This window comes from Haplochromis burtoni, unplaced genomic scaffold, assembly GCF_018398535.1.
Source record: "Haplochromis burtoni strain Fernald_Lab_line unplaced genomic scaffold, NCSU_Asbu1 Contig_31, whole genome shotgun sequence".
NCBI lineage: Eukaryota > Metazoa > Chordata > Actinopteri > Cichliformes > Cichlidae > Haplochromis > Haplochromis burtoni.
Genome location: NW_024582392.1, coordinates 2,734,743 through 2,757,031, shown reverse-complemented (window position 1 = coordinate 2,757,031; position 22,289 = coordinate 2,734,743). Strand labels below are relative to the sequence as shown.

The 22,289-nt window shown below is 39.4% G+C and overlaps 1 protein-coding gene across 3 annotated transcripts in view; it reads left to right on the top strand.

Moving 5' to 3' along the window:
* The first annotated feature begins 18,439 nt into the window (after positions 1-18,439).
* plxna2 (plexin A2) overlaps positions 18,440-22,289 on the top strand; it is a 159,063-nt gene continuing 155,213 nt past the window's right edge. For 2 of the 3 annotated variants that reach the window (XM_005918897.3, XM_042219343.1), the window contains exon 1: positions 18,831-19,571. The gene's annotated coding sequence lies outside the window, so the exon portion shown is untranslated. Of the gene's footprint in view, positions 18,535-18,830; positions 19,572-22,289 lie in introns of those variants that run through there. The other variant, XM_005918898.2, reaches the window with a different exon arrangement.

Sequence of the window (22,289 nt, the reverse complement as noted above, 5' to 3'; positions counted from 1 at the left end):
CAAAGTCCTTCTGTTTGACCAGATATAGCCAAAGGCTGCTGCTTTTTGTTGGTCCCATCAGAGGTGACGCTGATCAGCTCAAGATGCCCTCAATTCTTCCTTTGCCAGCAAGGAGTGAACAATGAATTACTCCAGCTTTTGAATCAGTTGTGAAGTTCTACTTAAAATCATTTCTACCCCTGTGTCTCCAATAACACCCCACCTGCCTTCAAATTACATTAAGGACGCTCTATAGCACATTTACCAGCGGACAAATCAAATTGCCATTTTAGAGGGAGGACCAGAGCTAAATGAGGCTTTCAAGAGATTTGGACCCAGACTGACTTTTAAAAGCTCATCAAGCAAAACACTTATCCCTGACATGCCCTTTAGACCTCAGTGCCTTAGAGTAGCATCTCCCCGGCTTATGTTTGTAAGGATACATCATGTCACCTGCTCTTCCTTGTTTGCGGTGCTACAGAACTCAATCAAATGAAGCATTGCTGACTGAGGGCGGGTCACTGCAGAGATGTCCCCGTCTTTGGCGTGATATGGCTATCTCAAGTGAAATGAGCTGGAAAACCTGCTGTCATGAGGTGGCAAAGGAGACGCGGAGTGTGGATGGAAATAGATTGTAGTCAGAGCTAGATCTGACTTTTGATAACAGCAAGCCGGCCTTTGTGCGAGCAGACATACTGATGTGCAGTTAGCAGGGGCAGTCATCCTCGGAGTCGATATAAGTCACATGAACCGTGAAGGGCAGAGGTCAGAAGAGGTTAGTCACACACTTGCACACCACCTATGCAGAAGAGCAAGATGCTAAATGGGAAACAGTATCTGTGACTAGTGATGTGAAAATGTTTGGAGCAAAGACCAATCTACATGTGTTATTTTGGTACAGCCAATTTAGTATCGGTAGTCATATAACATATAACATAAAACATATTATGTGATCAGAAAAGAATAAAGAGGACACTGGGGAATTGCATGCTACTTGTGTTGTGATTGATTGCTTTAAAAAGCCAAATGCCAAAGATTTTCTTATAGTCTGTGATACTTTTGCTGTTATGGATTTTCAGGATGCACCAACTGTCTGCTTTTTCAACACCAGCCTCAGTTATAACTAATAGTACCTCTGCTTCTGTATTTTACTGCAAGGAAATCAAATATGGATGGCTGGAAGTCAAACATGATCTTTAGCTTTTTGGCAATTTTCACTTTACACAGGGACTGTCGTCAATTCTAGTTGGAGGGGTGTGGTATATTCTGACTAATTCCTTTATTATTGGTTTCATATGTTTGGCCTGAAACAACAGTGTAAGTCTGTAGCATAAATGAAGTTTTAACTTTGAAAGTCTGATGAATATGAACGTGTAAGCACTTTAATTGTCTAAAAGGCGAGGGCAATCTAAAGGATTGATTAAGGGATTTGGGATTCACACTGAATAAAGCAAAGATGAAGCCAAGTTTGCAGCTAGAGGCCAAGACAAACAATTAGCTTGCTCTCCTACCCATGCACATTTCCACTCACACATACACACTCAAGGAAACAAAAGAAACCTGAAGTCATCTCACAGCTCTTTGTGTCTTAACTCCAGAAGACTCTCACAGGGCTGCAACCACTTTACGACAAATTTATTACTGAACAACCAAAGAAATCCTATCTCACCGTGTCACAAAAGCGTTTATGAAACTTCCTCTACTTCCTTGTTAAAAGGAAATAAAAAACCACATGCAGTCTGAGCACTGTCTTAAGTGTTCCATGCACAGTTCAAACAAAGGTTATTCAGTGGCTTTTTAACTCAATATACTATTTATTGCATGGCACATGTCAGTGCCTAATGTCCTCTGAATGTCAGGAAATGTGGTATATAATGGTTGAGTGTTTGTGACACCTTGTCCTGCCCCTTGTTCTTCAGTGACGGTCAAAGCCACTACTAAGTATAGTGGGCCATAACTGAATTAGTAAATTCAATCTTCTAAAACAAGATCGTGTGCTCTTGAAAAAACACTCACGCTACACTTTTAGTGTAATTGCCCAAACAATTATGCTAATTTACTTTACTTAATGCATTATGTGTTTGTTATGGATAAAACCGTATGGTAATTTAAAGGGAACGGTTTCTTCATTAAAGATAAAAGGCTCAGATAAATTGGACGGTCCTTTTTAAAAGTGCTTTCAAGTATTTGTGCACTAGAAGTGCTTTAGAATAGTTGTAGCAAGAACATATTTTGTCCACTGTGCTACTTGGGCTATAAAGGTCATTTTAAACCAGAAAATTACTTTAACTACAAATATCATAGCTTTTCTCCCTGTGCATCTCTTCTGAGCATAGTGAGACTAGGGCCACACACAGTCTTTCACTTCTATTAGAAATGTGTTTGCCTCCAGCCTCTGCTCTTCCCAGCTGGTCACATCTGTGTGAACAAGCAGAACAGGGACAGCCGTTCGGCCTGTGTACAGCATTCATGAGCAGTTGTTGCTTGGCAACCTTAAAACTCTAGGTGATTGGGGAAGTCTAGCTGACTGGCTGACGGGTAGGGTTAAATGAAGAGACGGAGAGTTTTAGCCAATATGGCCGCACTAGTCTGAGACAAAACTAGCTTTGACTTTCATGTTTCTGCCCTGATATCTGTGTTGGGTATAACATTTTTGAGCCATAGATACCTACTGTATTTAGGGATGAAATTCAAAACCTAAAAGGCAAGAACAACAAGCATCAAACGCGCTTTACTCAAAGCTCTTGCAAAGAGCAGTCATCTTGAAATCATACTGTTACCGGTTTAAAGGTTAGACTTTGAAAGTGAAGAGTGTCCTTGTGTGTTAGAGCCAAGACACAGAGGTGTTAGCAAGTAGAGCATTTTGCACACGTGTGTGTGGCTTATAGAGTGTACTCGTGTGGGAGTGTGTGATACACTATATAATCATGATGCTGTCCTACTGCATAGCCAAGGGCATGCCATCGTAATTGCTGTGAGTGATTCAATTATTATCTAGTTCTACCTACTCCACAGGGGGCAGAAGGTGCAATGGGACATTAGAAATGGATAATTTACTTCACTGTCAAGAGATGTGTAGTGCTTAGTCTTTTATCCATGACAAAACACACATGATTTTATGTGCACTACAAAAACACTAAACATATGGGTTCAACTTTAGATCTCAAGCTGTAGAGAAATGTGTTTTCTTCTTTTTTCTTCAGAAATGTCTCATTGGATCGTGGCTCCATTAACTCTACATGCTACATTAGGAATGTCGTTTTATGGATTTCACAATGACTTTCCTTAGTGAATCTAAAAGTAACAAACAAAGAAACATCTGCTCTGGCTCTTGAAAATGTACGTAAAAAAATGTAGTTGTGTCCCATCCGGAAGGTGTTTACACTATCTTAATGAATCCTGCTTTCCTATCTATGGTCATAACATGATGAGGCCTGCAAGGTCTGGCAAAAATCAGCCATGTGTGAACAGTAATCATGTGGTGTCAATCATGCACCTGAAGCTTTCATTCAGGAATCAATCAGCCTTGGGCGGCTTACAGGCAAATCAACACTTCTGCAGGTGGACAGGATGGACTGGCTGACTGGCAGCTTATTCTGTCTGTCAGCAAAGAATTGCAGAGAAATCGAACACTGCCCTGCTGTAAAAACTATCCGGAAGACTTTTCAGAATGATCCCCCCATCACCAAAAATACACATTTGCACACATTTATCAGTTTCCACACTGAGAAAACTTGAGCTCATCCTGTATCTGTCATAGCAGAAAAACAGTCACATAAATCTTAGTATGCTGGAAACATGATTTGAAAGCTGTTTTAACCATTGAAAAGACAGAGAGAGAGAATCATCACCCACCCCTATAGCTAGCGTGAAAGGAAATGATGGCGAGCAGATGCATGAATCCCAATTTTACTGATCCTCGTATGATTCAAAACAGTCTCCATCAGTATCTTGTTGAAACCTGAACACGAGGTTTTTTTTGAAAAAAAATAATAAGTGCACAGAATCTCTTCTAACATGCGTCTCCATCTGCTCCACATAAAATTATTTCAGCTAACTAGTGCATCAGATGAACCATAGTTCACTGCTCGGATTTACACTGCAATAAAAGGACCAATTAAATGCCCATTCTCTTAGTTTCTCTTATGTAATGGTGCTGTTTGGCTGAGAAGACTTCAGCTGGTATCCAGCTGAACTTGGTCATTGTCTCATACTCTGCTGCCAATCCAGCCCATGTGTTGACATGCCCCATAAAAATTTAACTGCCATTTTACAGAGCTGTAACAAGTCACAAAGAGACACACCGGGTGTCTCTAACAACCGCTTTTTAAAAAAATTACTGACATTATAATTTACCACTGTGAATGGAATTGGTAATTAGCCACAACCATCAACAACAAAAAAAAAACTACAAAAAAAAAGACACTAAAGCAGCAGTGCAGCCATGAGAGCAAGCTGTTCATTTTCACACTAGCATGTATGTTTGAGATTGTAGCTTAATCTTCGTCCTCTGATCCATGCATGACTACCTTTGTACACATCATTCAAACCAAGAGGAATTATATTTAATTCTCCTGTCACACAACTTATTCAAACTTCATTAGCCTTCTGGGCACAGAGGTGGGTGACGGCAGTAGCAGAATCCAGTTATGATTTAACATAGCAGGGTTCAGCCATCATTCACATGAACACATGGCTGGAAGAGGGGGCGTTGACTAGCAATAGGACGCAAGCTTTCATCACTCACGAATGTTGAAAATTCATCATTACAGCATATATGGCATAAATGCATACAGTGAGGTTTTGCTCTATCTGCCTTATAGCAATATATAGCACTGCGTTGTTGATGATTGAATAAAGTCTGATTAGGTTAGAGTACGCCACACTAAAAAATAGCATTAATTAATATGTAACAATAAATTAAATGCTAAATGGTCAATCCTGGAATAAAACTCACGTACTGTCATGCAATCCAGAAATTCCTTGAACCTTGTGCTATATTAATACAATAATAAAATAATATAAGTACATGAGAATACAAGTGTTCAATTTAAATTCTAGTTCTAATAAATGTACTCAGGTTGAATATGTTATGCAGAACTAAGCTGTGAAAATTATTAAAACCTACAGCTCCATTGTCTGTTGCCTGTTTATACTGTTGCATTGAGAGAATGAATCTAAGCATCATTAGTTTAAATTCAGATTAATCTCTGCTACCGTTGATTTAACCTAACATTAACCAAGAACACTGGCGCTCTCTGCGTCAGTCCAGCATAGTGCATTAGTGTAAATTCACCACAGTATGAAAAACTGTTTATCCTGCAATAAACTGCTTAGTATTCCATCCTGTTTTGCAGGAAATTTTGCAACGTAAAAATACATAATTTACCAAAATACATCACATAGAGATCCAATATTTGATTGAAAATTGAGTACATTACATGTAAGCCTTAAATTTCCATTTTATCAAATGCCACTGAGCAGACCTTGCCTTTAAATATAGCCTCTGTCCATCATCTCCTGTCCCCTCTTTCTTATATCATTTTCCATCTCTGAGTGAAGTTATCTGTCATTCTGGGAAATACAGCATCTATACCTTTAGCTAGCAGACACACTGTATGGCAAGTGCATAGAAACAGTTTTTTGTTTGCTGTTAGAAACTTTGCATTTTAAATTACCACAGCACGTTACTCCCTTTATGCCTTTTTTGACCACAATTTACCAACATCTGGACTCTTTCTGGGCTACTCTAACCCCTGAATATAGCACTAAAATGATAAATAACCATTTATCATTTATCATACTGCTCTTGCTCTTGACGAAGGCGGTCGCACTTTTCTCCTCTCCTCCTCTTCTCCTCTCCCTTAGCTTCCCTGCTTAGCGTCTTATGTCCTTGTCTAGTCTCGTGTTTTTTGTATTATTTTTCCCTGGAACACTCTTTCACAGTCTGTTCTCTAAAACCTAAAAGAGGAATTATGAATTGGATCAACTGGTACCTAAATACAATTGACACCCCTTTCTCAACGAGAAGTTTGGGCTTGGGTGAGCCTGAGTGCTGAAGATATCTACCTATTCGGAACCATGGTAACAGGGTTCTGGCTGATCGGAGCTGGCTTGGCCCTGGCTTATCGAAGAATTAAGAAAGCGGAATCGGCTGTTCAAACCTCCACAAGGCTGCCCGCTGGGATTGAAACGATGGGAAGAGGCATGAGTTTCTCAAAATGGGCTCATTGAGTGCAGCACGGATAAGATCTTGGAAAGGCTACGGCTGCTGTGAATACTCAGAATAAGATCTCTGAGTGCAGACTGGATTACATCTCGGAAGGGCTAGCTCGGAATAACGTCTCTGAGCGCAAATTGGATGACATCTCGGGGAGGCTCACTGTTGTGAGTTCTCAGAATCGGCTCCTTGAGCACAAGAATGACAACATCACAGAACGCAAGTATGGCGAAGCTCGCGGCTCTCCAACGGGAGATTGAGAGACCAGTGTTGGACTGTAGAACTGCTTTGAAATCCATATGAGCTGTTCCCACTAAAGTAAAAAGCACCATCACTTCATGCGGATACCCTCTCGGCGCCAGCTGCGGTCGCAAGCTGGAGCCGAACAAAAACACCCTGATAACGACTGTGTTTAGACTGTTCCTTCCCATTCCATGCAAGGCCACCTGGGTTGGCTGGAAGACTGTTTACTTAGCCTAGCAGGGCGAAGGAAACTGTCTCAGCTGAACTCTGGACATGCACACACATACATATATACACTGATGTGCACACACTCATCCCCTCTCCCTTTCCAAACACCTTCGATGCTTATTCCCTTCCGATGCTGACGGTGGATCATGGAGACCAGCGCACAGGCTGCAGGCCTGGATGTACTGTCTAAATCAGCCTTTACCCACCCCTGTTGCTTGTCATGTGTTTCTTTGGTGTTTTAAGAGGTTTTTTTCATGTGCTATGTGCAGAGGTGTTTTTTTCTGTTCTCAAACTGATCTCCCTGTTGGAGCTCAGTCTGAGTGGAGTTATTTTTTTTCTTCTTATCTTTCCTCATGTGGTGCATTTTCCATTGTTAAACCTCTCTGACCTGTCTTCCCCATGTGATGTTTTGTGTAATGTATGTATGGTCGGAGGGTAAGATGGCACCGCCATTGCATGCCTTATGAAATTTCCCCTTGTGGGACTAATAAAGGTATATCAAATCAAATCAAATCATTTAACCACATCATCCATTATTTGTATGCAATAAGGCCCAGTGACAGAGGACGCACCGTCCATTTAGGCTCAAATCCATTTGTTGTTTTGAAGGGATGCAGTAATGTGAAATAGTAATGCCACTCCAATGTCTTAAAGCTAAAGTAATGAGCCTGTTTTGAAAATGTAAGGAGTACAAAGTACAGATGACAGACTGATCACCAATAGCTTAGCACATGTGATCGATGCCAAAGGGGCCAGTGGCTTTATCGTATATCTACATCTTGGAACATTTTAGAGATTTGTAAAGGCAATGCAGTGCTTTGAATTGAATTAAGCTGTACACAAATCGAGATACATGTATTTTGCAAGCCTTCTAGGAAATTTTGCTTTGTGATCACAACCATTCTCAAATCCTATTCCCTTGCAGACTGTAGTACCCCCACTGATGGATCTTGTAAATTGGATAAGTAGTTATAGACAGAGGATATTGCATCCCTTCTCCTTAACAAGAAGAATAATTTCCATAACAGACTCCTTATGTAAATTCGGATCGGATGATGCGTTAGTTTTAATAAAACTACAAACCTGAAGAAATCTCAAAAAGATGAAATTGTGGTAAGTTAAAATTTGTAAGCTGATATTTTGTCACTAGATGTCAAAAACTATTTTTTGCAGAACAGTGTTCTTTGGGAAGGACATTCATTTTTGAAGAAAAAATATTTCTTTTTTTTTACTCAAAGAACTGTTGACATCTGTCAAATCAGTAATTTAGTAGTAGTTCCAGTAGTTTAAGATTTGCTCTAAATAACTGCAGTGTCCCTTATCATTATCAAGTATGCTACAAGTCGAATGGCAAATTCTGCCAATTGGAAGCGAAAGACGTGCTCCAGTATGAATTTCCTAATATCCTTCAAGAAGGAGCAGAAAAATAGCTAGAGAATTAACAGCCAAGAACATAAGTGAGGAACGAGGTCGGCCCAGTCTTGTCAGTCATTGCTGGAGGAAAGAAGGAGATTCTATTGGAATCTCCTTCTTTCCTCAAAAGAGCAACAAAAAGGAAATCCCACCTAACTCAACCCAAAGGCATTCCGACAAAGTAAGGGATGAGGGTGCTTAGTGGTTGAGAGTATAAAGCTGATTACAATTAGTGAATGAAAACAAACCCAGATTTATTCACCTTGGTGGCAGAAATCTTGGCGAGCACTTTGGTATTCAAAGACCGAGAGGCTGATAGAGCCCTTAGTGCCTTGGGTCTTTATGTCTCTTTCCTACTATCACCTACTGTACTTGGCTTGAGTTGACTCAGGTTTTAGGATTTTCCAATTAAGTAGTGGTGCCTGGTACCAGGTGCTTTCTTAGTACCTTTTCAGCCGGGGCCCCAAGCAAGCTGAGTTGAGCTGAAATGCTGAACTTAGATTGCATGCCACTGATTGGCCAGGGACTGACATCACCGAATGAGTCATGAGAGTGAAACATCTGCATTGGTTGCTTACCAAACCTATGCAAATGGACACAAACACAATACCAAGCACAGTAGACAAGCAACTGAAAAGAAAGCAGAGGACACTTTGACTGTGGGGAATTATTTATAAGCAATTAAAAATCTTCCCAAATGTTGCTTCTAATATTTTTCCAATTTCAATTTGAGCAGAGATGATTCTAACAGCTATCTGTGAGTGTCAAGGGATTTTTGTTTTTATATAATTTGATCAGCTTCATGAAATGTGCTTTTGCTGTTTACTAAGCAATCTACATGTCTATGTGACTTTTCACCTAATAACTCTGTAATCAGCTACTAAACCACTTCCTGTTTTCATAGAACAGTTAGATGTAGAGAAGAAAAACCGCAGCTCTTTCCGAGAACATGCAGATGTAGAAAAGGGGAGTACGCAGGCAGATCGCAGATCTCAGAGTGACTGCCCACGCGTGTAAAGACGACTGCAGTGTTTGTGTTTTTTACTCAGGTGTCTTAGCTGAAGAACTACGGGGGGATTTTTAGAAATCCCCTGTCATTTAAATTGGTCCTTCGAGCTTAGCGATGGAAACAACAGACACGTTTCTGTGACTCCAATTCAAGGTCCGACTGCTGTATCCTGACGTCGTGGGAAGCCCTCTCTAGGTAGAGGTGAAAGACCTGGGACGTAAATTCGGGTCCAGAGATCAATAAAACACTGAGAGGCAGCCAATGATTTCTGTTAAAAGACTAACTGCAATAAATGCAAACCATGGGCAAAAAGACCACAAAAGACAATTGCTTTATAACCACAGTAGCACATATGTGGCAAAATGATTTAGTCTTTTAGAAAATAATCAATCTTTGAGTACAATTGATGAAAAAGTGGAGTTATGAGAAGATTCATTTTTCTTGATGTACTGCTTATCCAGTCTGCTATTTAGGACACAATTAAGGTCTCTGCAGGTCTCACAGTCAAGTGATTTTGAATTTAAATTAGGAAATGATGATCATAAAGCTCAAAACTGACCATCCTTTCTTTAGGGGCCTATTTAGCTTTTAACATAAGTAGGACACTTTAAAATTTCAAATTTAACCTCCATAAGCACATACCTAACCTGGCAGTCAGACAAGATTTGGGATCAAACAAAAGGCTTATATTGAAGTAAAATGATATACTTCAATAAATGCTACGACTGCCCTTAAATTTTGGACAGCTATCTCTTTTTTACAGCATCATTCATTCCCTTTGTGTTCCAAGTAACGAAATGAAGCAAGCTGTCCCCTCTATATTTTGTGTTGATCATAAACACCTAAAAAAAAATTAAGGGAACACTTGAACAAGCTTTTTGATTTGACTTTGACTCTAGCCCTCAAATGGTTGATGATTTTGGTTTCTGCCAAATATATAATTATATATATTTGATATATATATAATATAATTTTATCCTCAATAAATTGCACAGTGTATGTAGTCTAGATTTTCAACTTTTCATTGATCAATATCTTATATTTGATTTAAGCACTCACCTAATTTTTTGAGCACTATATTTGATGTGCTCACATAATAAGACAAGTAGATAAAACTGTGACTGCCAAAACAAAAAATGACTGTAAGATAACAAAAAAGTATAATTTAGATTAAAAAAAAACCTATTAGTTGTATCTTGAGAGATAAGACACACATAAGAAAGCTTTCTTAGGTGGTTTGGTAGGTAAGACAGCTACCTTTTGTTTCCATTTGCTATTTCCTGTAACCATACCAATTTGCAACACATTTTCCTCATAAAAAAAAGAACAGAAAAGCCTCAAAACAAGAGTAGCGAGCTGTGCTGCTGGAGTTGTCTTTGGAAATCAAGCTTTAGAGTCTCTGCCATCAGCGATGTTTGGTGTGCAACACAGGGCACATGCTGGGCAGGCTGCACAAAAATAGTAGCATTACTAAGGATCTTAGGAGGGTTTGGCTGGTCACAGGTCCCTGGGGAGGAAATCCTGATGCACTCTCTGACTATCATACACGTCCACACATGCACACACACATACACAAGCAGAAAGAAAAAAAACAAAGGACATGGCATAGACAAGGAAGAAAAGGAAACAGAATGATAAGACTGTATAATTCATAATAGTCATTGTAAATGGGACCCTTACTGTATTTTTATGGGAAAAAAGAACATACTTGAAACAAAATATACTTCCTGCTAAAATGAACAACAAACTGCCTGGAAACTGACTACTGGCATTAAAAGTCACGTCTTTAATAACACACAAAATTATAAGACTTAACAAAGCCTTCAGAGAGTGACGTATCCTAAAATCCAACCCTACTGCAGCTGTCCTGAAGCAGAAACCTTTTATACCAAGCTGTGATATGCCTGCAGGAAAACTGGGCAACACTGTTTCCACATAGAGAACTATATGGTCTGAAGTTTGGAACCAGCCTCAAATGGCTTTTCTGGAAACTCTAGTCTCTGGTACTTCCTTTATGGCTTAATTTTTCATTTGCTTGTATTACCCCAGAAATACACCTTCTCTCTACTCCGCATTGTTAAAATAGTGCTGGATCAGTGCAGTTAAGCTGCACAAAGAAGATGAAAAAGGCTAAATTCAGACAGGAATAGCACAGTGGATCAATTTTCAAAATAAAAGACCTTTTGCACACTAAGCACTCTCCCTCTGAAACAATCCTGGTGCGATCAGAAGCCATGCAAAGGATGGAACACAAGCACATCAGAGATGCGGTTTCACAGACAAACCAGCACACATTGCATTTCCGGGGTTAGAAGTGACATTTCAGTGACTTCATCTTTGATTGTCTAATAAAGATTGAAGGATCCAAATATAGAGACTCAATCCTTTTAAAGATTAATTTTCACTCTTGAACAAGCTTTGATTTTTGGTGTGATTTTTGAATCTTGCTGTTACATTTTGTTCACAACAAAGTACATAGGGGATGTCAGCGAAGATCTTCAACTTGAATATGTCCCTTGTGTGTCACATTACATTTTTGAAAACATTGATTTAAAAAGGATTTTTTCTGTAAATGAAATAATTTTCAGTTATTTGAGTCATGGCAATGTGTTTACTCACTGTATCTCTGAACTCGATTCATATTTATATTTGGGAGTCAGCTATCCCTGGTGCCATAGTTCAACAAATGGGGTACACCCTGGACAGGTTGCCAGCCTGTCGCAAATCATGTACATTTGTATTTATGACAATTCAAAACTCCCACGGGATAAATTTACTAGTCTTTGACAGTTATTTCACATTTAGTGAATAATTCATGATTAAAAAAATGAAAACTTTGAATTAATTAATTTCAAATGACTTTTAATTTAGCAAAGGAGAGAATGATTACAGGAGCTGCTGTAAGCAGTTAAATGCCATCCTGTTAATGTTTGTCTTCCTACTCTGCCCACGTGAACATGAAATTGAATGCAGCACCATCACAGATTTTAGGATACACTGCAACAACAGAAGAAGTTGTGCTGCAAAAATACAATTGATTGTTCATGCAAATATATCATGTAATTACTTGTGATGAATATGGACCACTTAGTAAAAAGTATTAGCATCATACAAATTTGCTTGTGCATTTGTATGTAACTGCCTGAGGTACATGTTATTATTGGCTTACTTTCTTTCTTTCTTTGTACTTGTGTGACGCAGAATAAAAATGAAGGTGTAAAAGACTGTCAGATGTTATGCTGGCATTTCCCTATTGACACCCTCAATCCCCCATTTACATTTCATATCTGGATGACTGGTTAGAGTCCCACGTGAAAAGGCCAGGTTGGATTAAGGTGTCTGTGTGATTCTATGATATCTTACGGACAGGCAGGCAGACCTAATTCCCTTTCTGGAGCAGGGCAGGTCTCAAGCCCCTAGTAAGCTCTCATCAGTCTCATCCTCTATTGCACGGTTCTCACCCTGTCATGAGATCAGCCATGATGGCATGTACTGGTGGATATACAGTAATTGCTTTGTCCTCTATCTCCCATTTTCCTTTACTTGTCTGTTATGTTTGAAGTAACCAAAAGAAATTAGGTGATACACAAGGAGAGCACAGACTCTTTCTGTCAAAGTGCCTTGTGATTTCTGTCTCAAATCCAGAAGAAAATGTCAGATTGCCTGTTATCCGACAATATTTTGATAGCATATCTGGCTGTGTTTTCCTTCTCACCCACATACATCTGGTAGCTTAGTATAAGTCAACTTTTATATATTGGTGCAAAGCAGGAAGTAGCAGATGCTGCATGCTGTCTGAATATGTTGTTCTTTCTCTGTTTCGCAGGGCTTATAAAACATCAACTCGTGTTTCATTTCTGCAAGCTTGCTCCTCGGGACTGGAAATCGCCAGTATCAAACAGTGAGCTAAGGTGGAACAGTAATCCAACCCAGCGCAGCCAGTTGTCAGGATTTTCTTCCTCTCCTTCAGAGATACAACAGATAAAGAGATTGTCTCACACTCATGAGTCAGAAAATGTGTTTCTCGTTGTTGCAGAACATATCCTATCCCCCATAACCGTGAAGGATAAGAATATTCAAGGTCCCTCGTTAGTATGCAAAACAACGCATCATATTTTTCACCATGTCTCATTTCCAATTGCAAATGGAGGAATGAAAAATATGCAGGAGATTACTGCATTAAACAATTTGGTTCTGCTTAATAGTGACTCCTTTGATTTGGTCCCGGGCCCCTGAGATGAGCATGGATGAGGAATGATTGAGATGCATGGAGGAGCTTGTTCCTGACTGCTTACACTGCTAAGCAGACCCACTTCACAATAATAAGAGGTCATCCCTGGTGGAGTGTGGAAATGTGTCTAATTAAAACAAAATGGTTTATCAAGAGCTGAGGCGAAGTGAGCAGCCCCAGTAAAATAAATAGCCAGCAATTTCCTGAGATTCAAATTCTGATAAGCATCTTATTAAAACAGTCCACCATCTAATGGAAATGCTTTCTATTGTAAGGGGATAATTCTTCCTCTCTCTTGTGCTCTTTTTCTCTCTCATCCAGCCTCACCCAGCCTCCATGTCGCATGTGCGTGTCTTTGAGGATTCATGTACATGTTGGCAGCTAGGTGTGTACACGAGAAAACCATACTGCAACAGATTGGAAGCCTGCCTATTTTGTTAGGCGTTTTGGATTTTGCTCACCTTGCAGCTAAGCAGGAATGTAAATTACTGCTGTAGGCACACATTACTTAATTGTTTTTCATATCATCATTATTCATCTTGTCTGACAGCTCAGTTGTGGCACTGATGTGTTGAAAGATGGACCATCTGTACTTTTGTCACTTTCTCGCTTATGCTCCTTTTGGAGAGCCGTGTTCCATACTGATGGATGACATGTCCATGATTTGTTGCCATGTGATGCTTTAGATTACAGCACAAAGCTGAATCTCATGGAATGCCTCCAAGCAAGGACAAAATAATGACAATAATGCTAAATATTTTCATACAATGCTTCACTCGGCAAGCATATTAGAGGAGCTTGCAATTACCATGTCTCCTGCGAGTGCATATCTGTGGAAATTAATTGCATTTTTGATATCTGCTGACAAATACCGACAAGTTCAGAAAAGTCCTCCAGTGACAGACATACGTTTGTGCCAAAGATCGGACACATTATCTTCTACTGAACCTCTGGATTGGTTGTTTTTCATGGAGAGGAGACAGAAAACATAACAAATATGAAACCTCTTCAAACTAAACTCACTGAGAGCTCACTCTCACTGCCTCCAAATAGCTGCAATTTGTTGGCTAAAACCCAAACAGGGCATGATAGTGTCAGATTTAATTTTCATTTTGCTTCTGTTTCTCTTCTGCTCACTTCCTGTGTGAAATATTTCTCCTCAGCATAGAGTAAAAAAGCGAGCCCTTCATCACAACATGGTAGCTGAGGCTCCATCAGTGAGCTATTACTGATGTAATCGGCCACTTGTGCGAATGTGGTTTCTGTGTGTAAGAGTGTGAATGTGTGCATTTGCTGATTGCATTGCAATATTCCCCAGAGCCTTTTGAGTATGTATCTGGTACCCAGTAACAAGTGGATGGTGAAAAGTAAGCAGCAGGATAGATGGACATAATGGACATAGTTCAACTGACACACAAATCCAAGTTTGAGGATTCCTTCTTGCCGCTCTGCAATTAAGAGTAAAACTAAATATACACCTGGAAGCTAAAATGGGAACACAGAATGCAATCATTTGAGCTTGAATTAGACCATTATGAGTTTTAATGTCACCTTCACACTGATCTATTGCCTTCTTGACAATAAAAGAATTGTTTTTTATGTTATGAATATTAAATTCTGCAACAAAAACCTAAGACTTTACCATGGAACAGAATTATTTGGCATCACATGCATATGACTGACAGTTAAATTTTTTAATCCGGTTGTTTCCTGTTACATTTTTGACTCTCCAGTTAAGCTGATTGCATGTGCGAGCAAGAGAGAAGGCAGAATGTTTCAGTTTCAGTAGAGTCGACATGATGCCACGTTCCCTCGTGATATTTCAAATATTGCTAGAGGGTGAAAGAATTAAAGGCATCACAAGAGGGCCCTTTGAAACCTTCCAACTTGGTATGAAATCGCGGCATGTGAGCACTTTGATCAGCAAACGGTCAAGCAGCAGCCCTGCAGTCAGCCATCCCCCCACATTGGGCGTCTCTTCCCCAGCAATGTGAACACTCGTCCACCTGACCACTATTTGATTTACTCACTGAACTGATCTTATAACAGTTAAGCTTTGTGCTATTTCACAAATTACTGCCCTCTATTTCTAATCTGCCCTCTATTTCTAATCAGCCATGCTTTAAAGCATGTTTGTATCTACCCAGCCTCCATGTAGATGCATTGATTAAAAGCAGACATTATATATCCCACAATCATGGTTTCAGTTATTAACTTCTTTGTCCATTTTGGGCTTTGAATCTACTCGGTTTCTTATTTATAAACCAAACCAAATGTAAAAATTAATGTCAATTGACTTGTGGTTTGCCTTTAGTAGCCACACCCTAAAGACCATTGATACCAATGATATCGGTCATGGCAGATGGCCGCCGCTCCCTGAGCCTGGTTCTGCTGGAGGTTTCTTCCTGTTAAAAGCAAGTTTTTCCTTCCCACTGTCACCAAAGTGCTTGCTCATAGGGGGTCATATGATTGTTGGGTTTTTCTCTGTATGTGTTATTGTAGGTCTACCTTACAATATAAAGTGCATCAAGGCAACTATTGTTGTGATTTGGCGCCGTGTAAATAAAATTGAACTGAATTGAATATGTGCTTTGATTTCTCATACGGGGTGGAAAAGTGCCCGGACTGAAAGCCGCTGATACCACTGAAAAGTTGGAGCAGTTTCACACAGCTTTATGCTATATAAGATCCAGAATTTGAATTCTGTTGTTTTAATTTTTAAGTTTTAGTTCTTAGACTATTTCTGAGTTATGAGCATTTTGATAAGCACTGTATCTTTTTATTGAATTAAACAGCTTGGAGGAACTGAGCTAAGTATGAAACATAACCAAGCAAGTATCAATATTTTCCTACTACACATATTTGTGCTTTTGACAGACAATAAAAAAGTAATTAAATTTTCTACAAAGTTTTCAAAGTTCAAGAAATTAATATCATACATGATGAATTGGGCTACGTATATTTACAGTCCTTGCAATTCTCATTTACTTTCTAAATATTTATAATCAGAGCTACAAACTCTTTCTATTTTCTTTTTGTTTTTTTCTGTTACAGAATCAGGAGCCAGGCTTAGTCAGTCAATATGTGTCCTAAAGTGAAACATGACTGATAGAATTGTACTGTATGTAATAACCAAGCTTCACTGTACAAAATGGGTTAATCTATCATCTTTCTCTACATAAAACAGGCAAAATGTCTTCCAGACAGTTTTGTGCAACCTGTTCTTTCAATATGAATTGAGTTATGCTCCAATCAAACAAATCACAGCTTGTTCCAAACAGGGCCATGAGTAATGGATTGAAAAAGTCTGTATTTGATTACCCCTGCTGCCCAGGGTTGACTAAGATCCATTTGAGAGGCAGTGCGGTGGAATTCCAATATGGACACCCTCCAGCTATTGACCCTGTCTTTAAGTGGGCGCTGTGCTTTTAGTGTACTTACGCTGGTTGTTCCACATCTTCTTCCTCCTGGCAGTTTTGCAATAGTTTTGATGGCAGATCCGGGCTAGTTTTTCACTACACTGCATTATTGATGCGTCAGAAGATGTGGATAGCCTACTTTTTGTCATAAGCCACTGAGCGTACAAATGTAAGAGAAGGTGAGGGGGTTGTGGTATAACTAGTTCAAAGTAATTACTGTGAGTTACTGTAACAGAACACAATATGATACACAAATATATAATAAATATACACATTGCATTGTACAAGCTGATCCAGTTAATGCGATGCCAATACCAACTGCTCAACTTTTTTGAGGCTGCTCTGAAATTTAGCATATCTTCAAAATATAAACCGGTTGCAGCAGTTTCATTTTTATTTTATGTTTTTATTTTATGTACACTTGCAGATATGTGTGTGGATACATGCAGTCCACCTTTATTTTTTTTAGTACCTCATGTATGTTTCATGCACAAGATAAACATCAGTGTCTCTGGTTGGAAAAGTCAAAATCTCCTCAAAATGCAAACATTTACAGCCAACTTCACATGATGTTACCTTGAGGTGAGGTTAAAAATAGAAGAAATCTGAATCTGAATCATCTTTATTTGACCAAGTTTGTGCACACAAAAAAGGAATTTGACTCTTTAGTTCGCATTGCTCTCTGCATGTACAAAAAGAGAAGCTCCTACCATGGACCATATGGGTACAAAAGTACCAGGCAGAAAGGTTTGATCAAATTGCAGGATATGAATGAAAAATATACTAGTAACAAAATTAAATATATTGAACTTCTTCATAACTAAACAATGTTACTGTTTATGTATCTGAAAGCAATGGCTGTTCAGTGTTAAAAGCCAACACTGCTTGGTTACTGACGCAAGAATCCCTGCTGCTTTTCCTTAAGTTGTTTTCAAGAACAAACAGTTACTGATGTGAATCATCAGTATACTGGGCTAAGTGTCGAAAACATAGGAGCCTTGCTAACAGGAAGTGGACAAACAATCACAGGTCTGAAGTGCAAAATCCATGGGCTGAATGGCATTAGCTTTGTTTAGCTTAAACTCAAATACAGTAGCTTTTCTACTGGTAACTACAGCATTGCCCAGTGACCCACTCAGTGCTACATACAAAGAGCATTAAAAGTATCACTGATCAAAGCATTTAGGGGAAAATGCTAATATCTCATGTCAAAGATTCTTGAATGTCTTCAAACTAAATAGAACATAGCTGATACTGAAGTCTAAAACACTAGAAACATTTTTTATAGAGCTAAAAACCACACGCACGGACACAACCAAACTAATCAAAACAAACACTGCAGCAGAAAGAGGAGACAAAGCATGGGCATCTGGCAACATACCATAACTTCAAGGCGATTTGTCACTAATATCACGCATTTTAGGAAAAGATTTAAGGATTAGAAAACGCTTTGTTTTTTGTGAGTATCATTTCCAAACTTGGAGCACTCCAGAACTGCTCAGATCAGCTGTTGAGTGGGGCAATAAATACACAGATGAAGAGAAAATAAACCCAAAAAGAAATAATGATTCTTTTTGTAAAATGTCATAAATGTAAAATGCCAAAAATATAAGAGATAGTGAGAGCGAGTGAGAGCGAGAGAGAGAGAGAGAGATAGCGAGAGAGATGGAGCGAGAAGTATGTTCACAGTTTAATCCATAGATGGCAGTACTCTAACAGAAACAGAGCTGGACGAGCACATGCCACCGACACCGGCTTCAGTGTGCTCTGCAAGGACAAAATGCTGTCATAGGTAAGATTTTTTTCTTTTTCATAATTGTGATACAAATATCTTATAGTTATATAGGCGATTCCTAAAAAGACAACTACAACTAGACATTTGTTAAAAGAATTTTCCAAACTCTTAATCATGCTTAATACGCTACAGAACTTTAGTGTATATTTACTGAAGCATATTATTTTTATTGTTTATTTTTTTGGTAAAATGTAATTTGGCAGGTGGGTAGATGGTGCTCTGCACATTTCTCTAACCCGCCGTGTTTGTGTTTGTATGTGTGTGTGATTAAATATTAACGTTTAAAATCTTTTACTTTTTATAACTCCACGTTTTGTACTAAAACTGGTGAATTATTAAATGGTAGCCGACGTAAATGTTTATTTCTTTTATATATGATTAATGTTTGGGCGGAAACAGTTAACACCATAATGAGCGTGAGGAGTGTGAGGGGGCTGGGTCTAAAAGCGCAGTGTGCCAGCTACAGGCAGCATACACAGACTACTGTACATTGATGGAGCCGATTTCTATGAGTCCGGCAGAGCCCTGTGAGAAAGCCACGCTGCGGGTCTGAACCGATGCTGCGAAATCACAACGCCAGATGATGGCAACTCTGGCCACGGCTTGTACATAACCTTCATGTCCTACAGAGTAGCTCGGAGGACGGTGAATGCCAAACTGAAGGAATGTGCCGTTTCTGTGACATGGTCTGGTAAAGTAACAGGTCAGTTCAGATGGTGAAGGCTCTGCCACGAAGTTTACGCGCTGAATTCGGAATTACCGGCGACGACGAAGGTTTCAACTTCAATGAATGACGCCGTCCCTTCACAGGTTCCGTATGCGTACAGGCAGTATTTATAAATTGGAAGAAGTAGGCTACTGACTATTAAAACTATCCTGAAAGGGACAGTTTGACCTGCTCGAGCATTTGGAAACATTTCTTACCCGCTTTGGAACTGAAGCGAGTCCAGCGCATCAGTTAAAGCCCAGAAGACAGCAGCAGCATTGGAGGGAACAGGATAGGGATAATCGGGAGATTCACTTTAAATGAAGAGGTGAGTGATGATCAGCACGCTCGTTAAGGCTAAATCAGCCTTACCGGGCACAAATATTTGCGTAAATCCCCTATGACTGTCAGCCACTCTGTTCCTCAAAGAGCTAATATCCGACACTGCGGAGAGTCAACTGTGGAGAGGCATTTTTCATCTCAGGCTGCAGGCTGTGTGCAGTGCTGGGGTACATTGTATCGTTGCCACTGCTCCCACTAGAATGACAAGGTGGCATTGTAAATACCGTGCGGGGTTTATGCATTTAAAAGCACTGCAGTTAGATCAACAAAAGGCTTTACGCACAGTCGTTGGTCTGTAATCTTTTACATTAATGCCATTTACTCTCCTTATTTCCCCTATTCATTAGAATTTGGTTGCCTCACAGTACATAAGAATTACTGGATTACAGTAGGTTTTACTGAGGTGATACATCATAAGGTTAGCATCATTCCTACTTGTTAGTTTCTTCTGATTGTGTAAGTATATAATGAACTTACTTGACCAGAGGAGTTATTTTTAGAGTGCTTATAATGCGTTGCTTGCAGTCATCACAGAGCTTGGCTTTCTAATAATTTTGATTTGTTGACCTTGTTGGCGTCTCACAATTACACATGCATGGTCTTCCACACAGTATCCTCAGGAAATAGCCTTTGTGTGTTAACAAAAAATCAAAATTTGCTTTTGACTACACATAGTTATTACTTTTGATATACTGGCAGGTAACAGGTTACAGATCTGGATCCTTGCCTTTCTGCAACAAGTGATCTATGAATTTAAAGTCAGAATGACTTGGAGATTGTTAAATATCTCACTTCAAAATGAATGCATTGCCACTTGGTCTCACAACGTGACATTATGCAAATTTTGTCACTTTTGTTGCCTCATTCTCAAGTAGCAAAATCAAAAACCTAAACTATAACACTGAAAACAACAACACCGTAATGTAATAGTGCCAGCTGGCAACAATTTAGTATTCCAGGTTGACTTCAGACTTCGTCTGTCCAGATCAGCAGATGCACCTACAAATCTTCCTTCTCTGTCTGACTGCCAGTTCACCAGCAAGCACCCATGACAATGACTCTAAAGAAAATAAATGTTGTCTTAAGTAGAAAATTGCCTTACATTTGCATGAAAATGACTTACATCTGCTACGGCTGATGGGTAGCATATTAATCCCTCGGCTTGTGCAATCAAAACCCCTTCCTTCTTGGTGCAATCAGGGTTTTTTTTGCATCTGAAGCGTGACCCATTCAGATAATTATTTTAATATCCATCTCAAAATGAAACAGTAGTTTGACCCCAAAGCAACCACCAGGGTGGAAATTGCTGCCTTTGGAAGAACAAACCAGCACTCAGCATTGGTTTGATTATCACATTCTGATTATATTCACCCAATTAACTCCAATCTAATGAAGAAAAAGGAGACATTCTGTAATATTGTGGTGCTTTCATTATCCGATTGACCAGCCAGCAGCTGCTATATGACTATGCTATTTTCTATTTAGTTCAACTTTATTTTTTATCATTTATGAATCTTCTGTAACCCATGTCTGTATTACTGTTAGTTAAAAACATTTCTGCTGTTCATCATGTGAAATATTTCTGAGAGCATAGAATTTCAGTTCATTTGTTCCCCTTTCAAATAATGGAGGATATAAGCAGAAATGTTAAGAATTCTGCTCAATGAATTGCTTTCAAGTGAAGTCTTTGAACTCATGCCGTTCAAGAACGCCTTTTGAGAACCAAAACATCACATATCCATCCAATCAATAAGGTTAACCTCACCAAGCTGGAGAGAAATTGCTTTGACTGGACAAAGTTGGATCAAGCTTTGTTGATGCTTCTCTGCCGCTGCTTCCCCACTTTACCTCTTTATAAGGGGCTATTTTGATTAGATATTTAGTGTCGCTGTGTCATCAGCAGTGCATTCTGGAATGATTTGCATAGGTCTGTACTTTACTTCTAGATTTCCCCAGGGAATGTTTCAATCTCTCATTCTTTAATAGTGTAGTCTGAGCAGCGTACAGTATAGATGAATTTTTGTTTAAATTACTCTGGATATTGTCTTCATGCCAAACATATTTTGGAATTACATTTGCTTTGTTTAAATGAATGACCTATATCAGTTTCTTAAGAGAAGCTGGTCCTCTAATGTGCTCTGCCTTGTTTGAAGAGAGTCTAAGGCATCATAATCTCCTGGACAAGGCTGCCTGTCGCTACAGCTACCGCTGCCACCATCAGCATCCATCAGTATCTGCGACAAACTCTTGCTGGCTCAAGAGCGTCCTCTGTTGATGAAGAGCAAAGAGTCTAAACAAGGAGCTGAGTTAATTATTTGGCTATAATGTGAACACACAGCCCCTCTCCGGTCGAGTCTTTTTACTTGGACTCTTTAGCAGCTGTGCTGATACTCAGAGCAGTTTTTTAAAAGCACAATTTGCTGCTGAATGAGTTGTTGCTGCTTTTCTCACCACCAGCATTCACACAGCATGCCGCTTGCTCCTCTTTGGATTCCCCCCTTAAGGCAGCCAGACTCGCCACAATTTAGCTTGAGAGATTTTGACAAGTCGCTACGCATGCAGGCAGAATCCTTGACCTATTTCTTAATGAGTGAATACTGCAAATGTGCTCAGCGGCTGTGTATTCTGAACACCCCCCCACCCCAAGCTTACAACAACCCCCACTATCCCAACTGTCTTTTGGTTTCACACATACATAAACACT